This window comes from Pteropus alecto, unplaced genomic scaffold (genome assembly GCF_000325575.1).
Source record: "Pteropus alecto unplaced genomic scaffold, ASM32557v1 scaffold7, whole genome shotgun sequence".
NCBI classification, from domain to species: Eukaryota; Metazoa; Chordata; class Mammalia; order Chiroptera; family Pteropodidae; genus Pteropus; species Pteropus alecto.
This window is the reverse complement of record NW_006494614.1, coordinates 40,415,028-40,427,202: the sequence shown is the minus strand read 5'-3', so window position 1 is coordinate 40,427,202 and position 12,175 is coordinate 40,415,028. Positions and strand designations below refer to the sequence as shown.

At 52.4% G+C, this 12,175-nt stretch overlaps 1 long non-coding RNA gene across 2 annotated transcripts; it reads left to right on the top strand.

Annotated features, from left to right (window-relative positions):
• Nucleotides 1-4,916: 4,916 nt before the first annotated feature.
• Nucleotides 4,917-12,169, top strand: LOC107196754. 2 transcript variants are annotated; one of them, XR_003044486.1, is made up of 4 exons: nt 4,917-5,303; nt 7,355-7,511; nt 10,497-11,380; nt 12,009-12,169. It is a non-coding gene; the product is annotated as an uncharacterized LOC107196754 (long non-coding RNA). The 2 variants fall into 2 exon arrangements; XR_001518186.2 differs by lacking the exon at nt 7,355-7,511 and having other exon boundaries at nt 4,924-5,303.
• Nucleotides 12,170-12,175: the final 6 nt, after the last annotated feature.

The following is a 12,175-nucleotide window of genomic DNA, read 5'->3' as shown; positions in this document are numbered from 1 at the left end:
TGAGCTGCTCAGGAAGGTCTGTTCTGCAAGTGCTCAGGGTGGGGATGAGCAGGAAGGGGCAAGGGGTGCACTCCAGGTACAGGAATTGCAAGAGCAAACTCAGGAAGTGGGTGAAGGGGCACCCTGAGTCAGGGGAGGAGAGAGAGACCTGGAGGGGCGAGGGAGAAACCTCAGAGGTGAGCAGGACCTCCATACCTTCTAGCGTTTATCAGCCTCAGAGATCTCTTTGGTGACTCTGGCAGCTTTTAAACATCTAGAGAAAAAAATGGACCAAGGTTCGAGGGGTAGAGGGCCCTGCTCTGAAATGAATTCAGGTGAGTACTCAGCCGTGTTTCCCTTGGGGAGGTCTAAATAGCCATGGCCACCCTTAGGGCCTTTGCCCCGCAAGAGCAGCCTGTTTCCTGCTTCTGCCTAAGGCTCTGAGTCCCAGGTGGTACAGTCCACCTCCCAAATAGGGAGGGTCTCCCCGTTCTGGGGGACAGAACTGTGCCTCCACTCTTAGCCTGGGCAAGGCTGGGGGTGGGGGTTGAGGACAGGAGCTGTGTCTCCACCTCCATACTGAGGGCAGGGGCTGGTTCTTTCTCACACACTGGGGGCTCCTCGGGAGTAGGGTGGGGTCTTCTCCTTCAGTTCCTCCTCTGGGATCCTACGTGGAGATCCGCCCCAGTGCATTCTTGGGATTCGGGGGCAAAAGCTCTTGCTTACTTAAAAACAGCATCCTCCATAAACTGGGCCAAAGGACAAGAGCTAAAATAAAACAAAGAGGAGATTTTGTTGTTCTTCTGCTTTCATAATTTCAAAACACATTTTTCTGTCCTGCAAGGAGATGCCTCCCCTGGGGACATGCCAGGCCCTTGGGTTGAGTGGCAGTGGGAATGCGCCAAGGATCTGGCTCTTGCCAAAACAACTCCCTCTCCCAACCATCATGGCCCACAGGGCTGAGGCAGTCCCACCACCCCCACATGGCTTCCTGGGGCCGCCAGGCCGAAACCATCGTAAATAGTTTAACTGTGTTTATGTAGCAGTAACATACGTGTTACCTTTCACAGCGACCACATTCCAGAGGGCAATTGCGGGTGATTTACCTTGCCCCTAGCGGCTGCCAGTCCCTGCAGCGGGTGGGTGGCCTCTGGGGCCCAGCTCTGCTGTCCCAGGAGGACTGTTTTTTAAAGAGCTGCCCCTACCTTTCCATGCTCCACCACGTGTGTGTTCCAGATCTGCAGATTCCTCTGCAGCCTCCCCAGGGCCCTCTGAGGAGTCTGAAAGGTGCTGTCGGGTGCCAGACCCCTGCAGCCCTCAGCTATATCGCCCCTCTTCTCACCTCTCTGGCCAGGGCAGCCCATGTTTGGAGCTTTCCCATCACGTTCGTGGAGATGGATGGACATAGGCTTCAGCTCTGTTCTCAGTGCTGGCCCTGGCACCGACTGCAGCAGCAGTCCCCAGCCAAGACCTATTAATAATTAACCTTTGTTTGGCCCTTGCTAGTATCCGGCACCATTTTTCATGCTTTATATCTTATGAAGTGCTGTTGTGAGCCCCGTTTACAGACAACAAAACTGAGGCAAGGAGAGTTTATGTAACTTGCCCAAGAATGCACAGCGAGTGAAGGGCAGAGTCTGGACTTAACCAGGCAGCCCACATGCTCAGCCACCACACTTCTCCACCTCTCCCATGCCACAAGCATTGCCCAAGCATGTCTGGCTCCTGGATGGGGCAGGGTGGCCGGCTGGGAGATAGAGCAGAGGATTGCTGGGTAGCTGTGGCACATGTCCACATCCGTGTGCCCTTGTGCATGCAGACCAAGTGGCGCCTCCCCCACAAACGTGCACATGGACACATGCATTTTTGGCATGTGTCTCCACTCACCGGTGTGCACACCTCGTGTAGATACAAAGTACCCCCCACATACCTGCATACATATCTGTATCCTCACCCTCTATACACAAGTCCACCCTATTCATGTACATTCCCCACACATGTGTTCCTCTATGGACACACGTATATGCAAATGTGTACACCACAACTCATGTGGATGGAGTGTGCCCCCCTATTTTGCTAAACAAGAAGGCATACTTCCTTTCTTTGACCTCCAAGCTAAATGTCATCCCTAAGATAAATAAGGCGGAAATAGGTGTTCTCTCATTATTTCATGTGTTCATTCAACCAGTATTTCCTGAGTACCCACTGTGTGCAGGGCCTTATGCTTAGTACCATGGTGGAAAACACAAATGGGCGCTCAGGCCAGCCCCTCAGGAGTACCACATGCAGGTACAGAGGAGGGCCATGAGCCAGTAGACATAGTCATCCTTGTTGCCAAGAGTCAGCCTAGGGAATGCAGGCTCAAAGCAGTCTCCCAATTCCTCTCTGGTGATGGCGTACCTGCCTCTGGAGGCCAGGCTGCCTTTCCAGTTCTGGGCATCCACAGGACCTTGTGCGATCCCACAGGCTTGAGTGATCCAGCCAGGGACTCTAGCCCTTTGGCAGGGCCCGGATTTCTCTCCAACTTTCAGTAGAAGCAGCAGCATAACGTCTCTGAGCATCCAGGCAGCTGTGAGTCACCAGTCAGGCCCAACCCTGAACTCCTGTTTGCCTGCCATCCCAGCAGGGTGCTGCCCTGGCCTTGTCCACACAGCCTCTAAAAAGATCCATAGCGTGAGTCTTCTTGATGCCCTGCCCCTCTGCCAGGCCTGCCATGCCCTGCGCTGTGGGTTACACAGGCCCTGCCTGGGTGATGAGGGGCCAGACCTTTTATACAGTGTCTATTACCCGAGTGTTATGCCGAGAAGAACCCTGAGCTGGGAGCCAGGCAAGCAACCTACTGACCTGGTCCAGCTCCACGGAGGTGTGACCTGAAAGGCCACGTTTACAAGGGCCCAAGCTTGTTTAAATGCTCTGCCCTTGCCAGCTTGAAACACTTAATAGTTTTTGAATAAGGGCCTCGCAAATTATGTAGCCAGCTCTGCCACTGGCTGAGGCTTTCTGTGGGTGAGATTGGCAAAGCCCTGCCCACTCTCAGCCTGCCTGCTGCTCATGCCACTGCCAGCTCGGCCTCCTGCCCCGGGCTGGCCCAGGCCACTGAGATGTGGGCAGCTGTGGTTTCCCGGCGCCCACAGAGCGGCCGCAGTGTTTGAAGATGCACTTCAGTGGTGTCCTCAGACTGTGTTCCTTCTGTCGCCCAGCCTGTGGTTGCCTGCCTGCTGCCACCCAGGCCATGAAAAGCCGGGAAGTGGGGCCCTCAGCCTGCACTCGGCTTCTGGTTCCAAGCCCACGTATGGACAGCCCAGCCCCACCCTCACGGGCTGTAAACTCTCTCAGCCTCAGTTGCCTTCACTGTAAAACAAGGGTTAAGATGTCTGCCCTGCAGCATTAGTGAGAGAATCCGGGTAACAAGAAGCCCCTGTTAAGCAGCCTGGCATAGAGTAGGGGCCTGGAGACCATGTAGTTTCAGTTGCTAATCCGTTCAGCATTTACTGAGCATCATTAAAAGCCGAGCCAGCGAAAGTTAGTCCCTACTGAAGTAGCTCACACTCTAAGTGGGGTGTGGGGGAGGGGGTTACTGGAGGCAGAAGTGTAAATTGCTTAGCTAGAATGCAGACAGAATATTGGCATGCAAGCTCGAATGTTAAGGTAACTGAGTTCCAAGGAGGGGCTGTTCCTCTACCACCAGACACCCCTCAGCGACAGGCTTTGCCAGGTCCTGGTCGTACAGAAGGGATTCCAGTCCTGCTACTCTGCAGCTGTGCGACATGTGAACAGGTTGTGTTCCGGGATCCGTCTTCTTGACAGGTCGTGGGCATCATCTATACCTCTTTGCTTCCCTTCGGATCACTGAGTATTTATTAAGCACCTCTGGGTATCCAGCACCTGCAAAGGCTCAGTGTCCATCCTTGAGGCACACTACAGCAGCCCCCAGGGGACATTCCCAAGTCAACAGCCTGCTCTTTGCCTCCTGGGAACAGTGATGAAGAGGCCAGAGTCTCTCCATTTTCATGCCCTATTGTCCTGGGTACCACTGGGTAAGTCTGAGGCTCCACAGGAAAGTGATAGCTGGCTGCAGGCCCTCAGTGCTCATCACCCCTTCCAATTCTCAGACCCTCCTTCCGCCCAAGTTGTGGGGTCACTCATCTTCCAGAACCCAGGGAACTCCAAACAAGGTTTGGTGAGGACAGGCATGCCATGGGAATGGCTATTGGAAAGCAGAGTTGAAATAGGGTCCAGTGATATAGAGAAATATTGGTGATTCCTGAAGGGAACTTGAACAGGGCAAATGGCATAGCCAGCGTCATATTTAGAAGCTCACTCTGCTTGGAGAAGGGGCTGTGGGGATAATGGGGGGCACAGGAAGGGCTGAGAAGAAACTGTAATAATGCAGACACCTGCCTATGGGAACCCAAGCTCTCTGGATGGGTGGGGAGGCCTCCGAAGAGATTTGGAGAGAGCCCTTTTCTCCCCACCAGCCGCAGCCCCAGGGCCTGGGAAGGTCCATCCTTCCCTTGGTTAATTTCTTGTCCAGCTGGTGGTACCCAGGGTTCGGAATTATTCAGCCTGGGAACCAGGCAGCGAGTCTCATGTCTGCCCCGGGCTGCAAAATAGATTATTTTTATATTAGCTGTCCCTTGTTAACTCATAATTGCAATCATGTAACATTTAATAGAAACACAAAGCGATCCCCTGTCACTGCCCCACAATCAGTCATTAGCCAACAAGATCGAGTAACTCATAAAAAGGGCCGTTAAAAAAATTCCGGAGAAATGGAAAGCAGGAGGTGATGCAAACCCTGGTTAACAAAGGCAGAGGCTGGGGAGGCGTGAGCGGGTGTGAGCCGGTGTGAGCGGAATAACCCAGCCCTGATAAGCCACAAAGCAGAGCCAGCTGCTCCCTCCTCCCTCTGTCGCCTGAGTCAGAGAAGCTGGGATGTGTTCAAAATCGAGCAATGTAATTAGCAGGTTGCATCATGCCCCTCGATTATAAATTACAATGGGCACAAAGAGAGTGGACAGAGGAGCAGGGATTAGATGGGTAATTCAATCCCGGTGACCGGGAGGGGGCGCAGGGCCAGGAGCTGCCACCTGGCCACTCAAGACCCTAGTAGCCCCTGCCTACCATGTCACGGGGCAGTGACAAGGCCTGCTCACTGCCTGCTTTGTGTGGCCTGGGATAATGATTTACAAACTTGAGGAATCAGGAGGTGCGAAAAGAAGATGACCCTCTTAACCCAGCCATTGTCTACCTGCTGCCGGAATACCCAGCCCCCCACAGCCCAGCGCACCTGTGCACACGGATGCGTTTTGAGGATGGTCCAGGTGAGGATCCCTCATGGGGCCTGGGCCGATAAGATCTAAAAGGGCTGAGAGGGTGGGGGAAGTTGGAGGCACGGTCAGGGATGACTGAGGCTCAGCAAACAGAGATGGACTGCAGGGATCCTCTGAGGCTTCTCTCTGCTGGCAGGGTGGGGGAGGGGGGACACACATAGGATCAGCCAGCTCTGTCCCGGGGGTGGAGAACCTGGATCAACACCAGGCTTTGCCACCAGCAGGCTGTGGGAGACTGAGCAAGCCATTTCTCCTCCCCAAGCTTCGGTCTCAACACTGCAACACACCGGCTGGCTCTACGACCAAGGCAAGCCGTTTCCTATCTTCATGCCTCAGTTTTCGTACCAGGCCTTACCATAACCTGGCTGTGTGACCTGAGACCTCAGTGTCCCTATTTACAACGAGAGATGGGATCCATACAATTTTTAAAGTTCAGCTTGGACCAGGATGAACTGTTTTGCCAAAAGCTAACCAACTAACCAGCTAACCTATACCTTGGAGACCAGGGAGCCGAAACTGGTGGCTCTGCAATCTGAGCCGAGTGAGGCAGAGGGAAGTCACAGCATAGGCACGCAGCAGGCTCGGGCAAAGCAAGGCACCAGTGGCACCATGCCCCCTGCCCGTGGAGACACACCCTTTACTTCCTCCTGGTGGCAAAGATTTGGCCTGTCCGCCTGGCCTTTGCAAACAGCCTTCACTCCACAATGTTTTCTTAACAGCCCTATTCTTGCACACAGGAAACAATCCCATTAACTTTATTATCTCTGCAGAGGAAGGACAAGAATATATATTTGCCCTTAAGTTCAGTGAACTCAGCTTTCTCTTGAGGGAAAACCACAGAGCTGAGGAACTGACTGCCCTATGGGAAACTTTCTCCGAACAAGGCCCAGCCCCAGCAGAGTTTCATTCTGAGTTCAGAGGAGGGAGATCACAACTGCCCCCTGAATGTGGCACTCAGCTATTCCGGAACCTCCATGTCTTCTCTCCAGGCCTCAGTTTCCTGGATTCTAAACTGATGGAAAGGAATATGTACTGTCGACGAGTAGGTGGAGACTGGGCTGGAATCCCAGCAAGCATTACCCTCACTCAGACTCCAGCATCACTCCTGGACTGTCACACAAGCCTCCAGTCTCAGCCCTCAGATCCCTCTGCCACTCTGCAGCCATAGGACCTTGCTAAAGCGTGTGATTGATCACACTCTGCCCTTTCTTAAGGCACCAAAGTCACCCATTTCCTCGAAGTCCCAGCTCTGAGCCTACCTTCCTCTCCAGCCACTTCCCTCTGTGTTGAACCCAAGTTACCCAAGTCCTTGGTCCCTTCCAAGCATATCGCAGGCTATTTCACACCACACCTCTGTGCAAGCCGTTTCCGCTGCTGGGTTCACCCTTTCCCTTGTTTGATAGCCACTTTTGATACAGGATCTAACACTCCACTCTGCTACCACCTTCTTCCAGGAGCCCTCCTCCATGTGCCCCTTCTGTGCTCCCCAACTTGAGCAAAGATCTGCCTTCGCAAGTGTTAAGCCAGATTGAAAAGCAGTGTCTGTGTTGTGTCCCCACTAGACTGTGAGCTCCTTGGGGAGGAACTGGCTGTCTCATACCCGCACACAGTCAGCACTCAGAAGTGTCTTCCTTGGTGAACTGCTGCCTTTTTCCACAATGCGGCCTGAGGCCTGGGGCTGGGGAGTGAATTCTGGAAAACTTCCTCATTTATTTATTCATTTACTCATTTATGTAATATGAATACAAGAAGAGAGGCTGGAGAAGGAGAACATGACCACACCCATCAGCTTGAACACTCCCTAGAAGCTCCTGACCCCAGGGCAAAACGTCCCTGAGGCAGCCCCCTAGGATGGGCAGGGGTAGTGGGGCCTGCACCCGATTGGCAGTAATCTCCCACCTCCCTCAGTCTACAGAAGCGGGTGTGAGGAGAAAGTGACAGGAAGGGGGGTAATCTGGAGGCATCTTTCCACCTGTCAGGAGATCCCAGCACGTCCTCCTGTTGATAAGGCAACTTATCAACAGGAGGACTTGCCTAAGCAGGTGACCACTCTGCTCCCACGTCAGGATGACACTAGATCCTTAAGTCGTGACCTCACTCAGGCATCTGTCCTTGGGTCCTGTCTGCTTCTGAGCTGAGAGCAAAAGCAGAGACATAGTACCTGGATACCCTTCCCGGCGACTGCAAATCACAGAACAGGTGTGGCATTCCCATTCGATCGGACAGGAAAGTGAGACTCAGAGAGGTGGACACACTTACCCGAGGTCACACAGCTTGTGTGAACCGACTTCAACCTGTGAAGTGCATCCTTTCCTTCTTTCTCCACCCTTGGGGGTTGAGCTATGCCCCATAGCTGGTCTTTACCATGTCCATTGTAGGTAGAGAGATGTGAATGACGATAATAATTACATGTGTTAGATACCTACTATGTACTTTGCATAGTTTTAAGTACTTTATTTTCATTCGTTCAATTTATATTTATTAAGTGCCTGACACTGTTCTAGATGCTGGGGATATGGCAGTAAGCAAGACAAAGTCCCTGCCCTTGGGGAGCTTACATTCTAGTGGAGAGACAGAATAAACTAAGAAGCGAGTAAATAGAAAATAGTCCAAGCGGTGAAAGTAAGTCAGGAGAAGGGGTGATCAGGGAAGGCTTTTGATTTGGTGATATTTGAGCAAATCCTGAAGGAGCTAAGCGAGGGAGCATGGAACTATCTGGGGAGCAAAAGTGCTAGGCAGTTTTTTATATGGGATGCCTTAGACTCTGTTTGGAGTGTTAGCTTCCTCATCCACAGAACAGGATGATGCTGTTATCTCCTGGGCCTGGTGGAGAATAGGAGGAGGGCATGGCAAATGGAGAAACTTGATGCAGGCACCAACTCTGTGTCAAGCTTTGCCCCCAGTCCTCATGACAATCTGGCATGAGAGAAATGATTCTCCCGCTTTATGGAAGAGGAAACTGAAGATTGGAGAACCTGGGTGAGACCCAGGTTCATCACCGAAACTCCTGTCCTTCCCACTGCGTCCAGCTGCCCCCTTATTCTTGTCCCTGTATCTAACATGGGTTTTTGTTTTTTTGTTCTGTTTTGTTTTTATTCTAAGCCCACAAATGAGACAGGTCCAGACTGAAATGAAGCCAATGGACCCTCCCTTCTAGTTGCAAATCCCCAGGGGCCTTGGGAGGAAAGAACTGGTATTGTATGCCTGTAGAAGTGATATGGATTCCTCAGCATTTTCTCTATGTGTGTGTGTGTGTGTGTGCGCGCGCGTGCGCGCGCGTGCACGCACACAAGGTTGGGGGATAGTCTATGGCGCCCTTCTCCCCAGGATGGGTGCTGGATGCTTCTGAAGGCCTCATAGGGGTCCACTTTCTCTTAGAACCTGGCTTTTCACTCTGGAGTCTGAAAGCCTCTCCCCTTCCTAACATAGCCGTGTGGGTGCTCTGGCCACCCACACAGTGCTATGGCCTTGGACAGACAGAAGTCCAGGTGTCAAGAAGCTGGGCTTGACCTGGGGACAGCTGGCTCCTGTGGGGAGACCTTCCCCAGCCCCCAGGATGAGGTTGCTCAGGCCTAGCCAGGAAAGTGGACCAAGGGTAGGCTCAAGCCTTGGGTTCCCATGTCTGCAGCTGCTCCTGGGACCACCCCATGTGATGGTGGCTACTGAGGCCCTGAGAGACCTGGGGGGCCCGAGGGGGTGGTATTTTCTCGGCAGGATTTATGTATATGTGCATGTGTGTGTGTGAGCGTGTGTGAGTGAGTGTTTAACAAGGAGTGGGGCCTGCTTGACTTCTGAGCCTGGAATTTATACAGCCTCTCGTTGGCGGCTGCAGTTTATCTTGAGTGAAAGAATAATAAACTCAGTTGACAGGATGATGTATTCAAAGCATCTTCCTGTCACAGCACAGAGCCCTGCCCGCTGTTAGGATGTCTGGCATGGTGGGGACTGTTATCGAGTGTTTAGGCCCCACGGATTGTCAACAAGCATTGTTTGCAGGTTTGGGGCCAGGCAGAGATGGGCCGGGCTAGGATGGGAGTGGGGTGAGGGTCTGGCCGCACAGGCGGTGAAAGGACGGCCGCCCAGATGGGGTCAAAGAGGCATCTGCCTTTGATGGAAGCTCGGAAGCCAGACCCCTACTCCCTGCCCTGACGTTCCCTTCCTGCCTTGAAGACAGTCCTTCCTAATGGCCTCCACACTGGTCCCAGCCCAGGTCCAGAGGTAAATGGCCAGACTCAGGCCTCACGGCACTCCGCAGGATTGAGAAAACCTCCCCCCACCCACCGACTTCTCTCCAGAGGTAAATGGCCAGACTCAGGCCTCACGGCAGGCACTCCGCAGGATTGGGAAAACCTCCCCCCACCCCCCGACTTCTCATTTTTTCCTTAAACAAAACAAAACAAAACAAAAAAATCAGCATTAAACCTCAGCTTTAAAAAATATGAAAAGGGTGAGAGAAAGCCAGTCACCTGGGCTCACTCATAAGAAGGCTCTCACCCCAGTTCCCTGACCCTCCTCTGGGCAGCCCTGGGCCAGTCCTGTGACCTCTCAGAACCTTCTTCCTGCCCTGGGTGGTAGGGGAATCTCAATGCTTGTCCCACCTATTTTACAAATGACATTGTTGCCAAGCATTAAAGGCTTCTCATGGGGATGAAGTAAGATGAGGATTAGGCAAACACTTTGAACACTTGGAAGCAGAAGACAAATTCAAATTATTTGTTTTTTCTCAAAGCCCCCTAAACTTCAGTCAGCAGAGCCTTGCCTTCTGCCTCAGCCAATGTGCTTCTCCCTCAATCTCCACTATTGGGAAGTCCTTTCTTGTACTTAACCTCTAGTTTTTCATTTCGGTTTTAACTGTTGCTTTGGAACACTTCACACGTGGGTCCCAGTTCTGATTCTCTCTTAGGAATCCTCTTTTCTGGTTTAATGGTCTCTATTCATTCCCTGCTTCCATCCAGGCTGAGGGCTTTACCTGAAGCAGCTCCACGACTCCACTCCTGCCCCCAGAAAACATGGGGGGGGTGGTCTCCTAGGCCCCACATAGGGCTACAGGGACAGCAGCAAGGACAGGGAAGGAAGGGAAGCCCCACATGCCAAGTACTTGACCAAGCAGCTGGCTCCATTCCGGGAGTCAGTTTGGAATCTTATTTAATGCTCTTAACAGCTGGTATCATTCCCATTTTACAGATGCAAAAATGAAGCCTGGAGATGATTCTGTTTTTTGCTCGCTGGCAGATGGCAGGAGGAAGACTCAAGCCCAGAAAGTCTGGCTGGCTCCAGAGCTGCACTTGACCTGGCAAACTCAAAGGAAGGCAGGAAAAAGTCACCCAGAGGCTGTGGGGCCGAGTCAAACAGCCAGTCAAGGCCACAGGAAGAACGATGGAGGGTCAAGACTGTGGGAGTGAGGCTGGAGTGAGGACCGGTGTGGGAGCAAAGGCCTGCAGGCTGGAGCAGATCCCAGGGGAGACATTGGGAGAGGAGCTCAGATCTGAACACGGGACACATGTGTCCTGAGTTGAGGACAATGACACTGTACAACAGGAAACAGTCTCCTCAGATCCCTGACAGTAATCAGTATTCACTCATTCATTCATTCACTTCTCCATCCCTTCACTTGACCTTTATTTATCCAGGGAGTCCAACCCCTCAGAGTCTAATGAGAAAGACAGACATGTCAGCAGGTCAGGGATCCCCGAGGTCCCCAATCACCCATCCATCCACCCCATGTGTAGTGAGTGCCAAGCTCTGAGTTCTACAGACGAGCGAGCCTGACCTTACCCTCCAGGCACTCTGACAAGGGGAGAGGGAGCAGACAGACACTTACAAATCGCATGCGTATGTGTTCATCGAGTCAAGCAACATTTGAGAGCCCTCCATTGAAGGTGCCAGACCAGGGCAACGACCAGGACACATGCCTGCGCATGGCAAGCTCAGACCAGTTGAGGACATGAGGAAAGAGCACAAACACTTCAGCTCCAATACACAGGCAGCTGTGGAAAAAACTGAGCAAGAAGCAGAAGGGGACATGCAGTGGTCCCAGAAGAAGTGACCCTGCATTTGAACTTGCGTTTGTATGTTCACTTATTCTATCATTTATCTGTTATTGCACATCTTTTGCATGCTGAGCATTTCTGGAAACAACGGGAGAACCCACGAAAAAGGCCATCTTTTCAATGGGCAGACCGCTCTCTTTGCCCCCTTTGGGGGACAAAACAAACTTGGAGTAGAGACTGCAGTCCTGGGGAATGGGCAGTTACAGACGCTTCCGAGCCATTCAGAGGGGTACAATGGTTAGGAGATGGAAGGCATTTAGCAGTGCAGCCTGGCGCAGGTAGAGGAAAGCTGAACCCTTTCCAGTGGGATGCTGCATCTGGGCCATACTGTGCTCTGGCCCTGGCCCCTGAGTGATCTGGAGCCCAGGCCACATTATGCAAGCAGAAGATGGGGAGGGAGTGGGGAAATTGGGACTCTGATAGAGCAAGAAGACCCAAGCTCTGTGCAAGAACATATCTGGGGATCCCTGGGTCCCATTCTTTGAAGAGAGCCTCATTGTCAGGACTTTCTGGAGCCCTTATTTGCATTTGCCCTACCCACCCTATGGTATATTTGCATTCCTATTTGCATATGTTTGCATAAAGCATGCTCCTATCCATATTCATTTCAGGCATTTTGATTTATGTCATTGCTCCCCTTCCCCAGGTGGCTGTCCTGATGTCTTTTGCTCCCCATTCTGGAAGGGAAGACAGGGAAGGGACCATACCCAGCTACGGACAATCCCAGTGTTTCTGTGGCCTAGTCTGGTGAAGGCTGAAAGTGATTTTCCTGAGAGCTAATCCGCCTGCCTGGCCATGTTGTGCTCCTGCTGA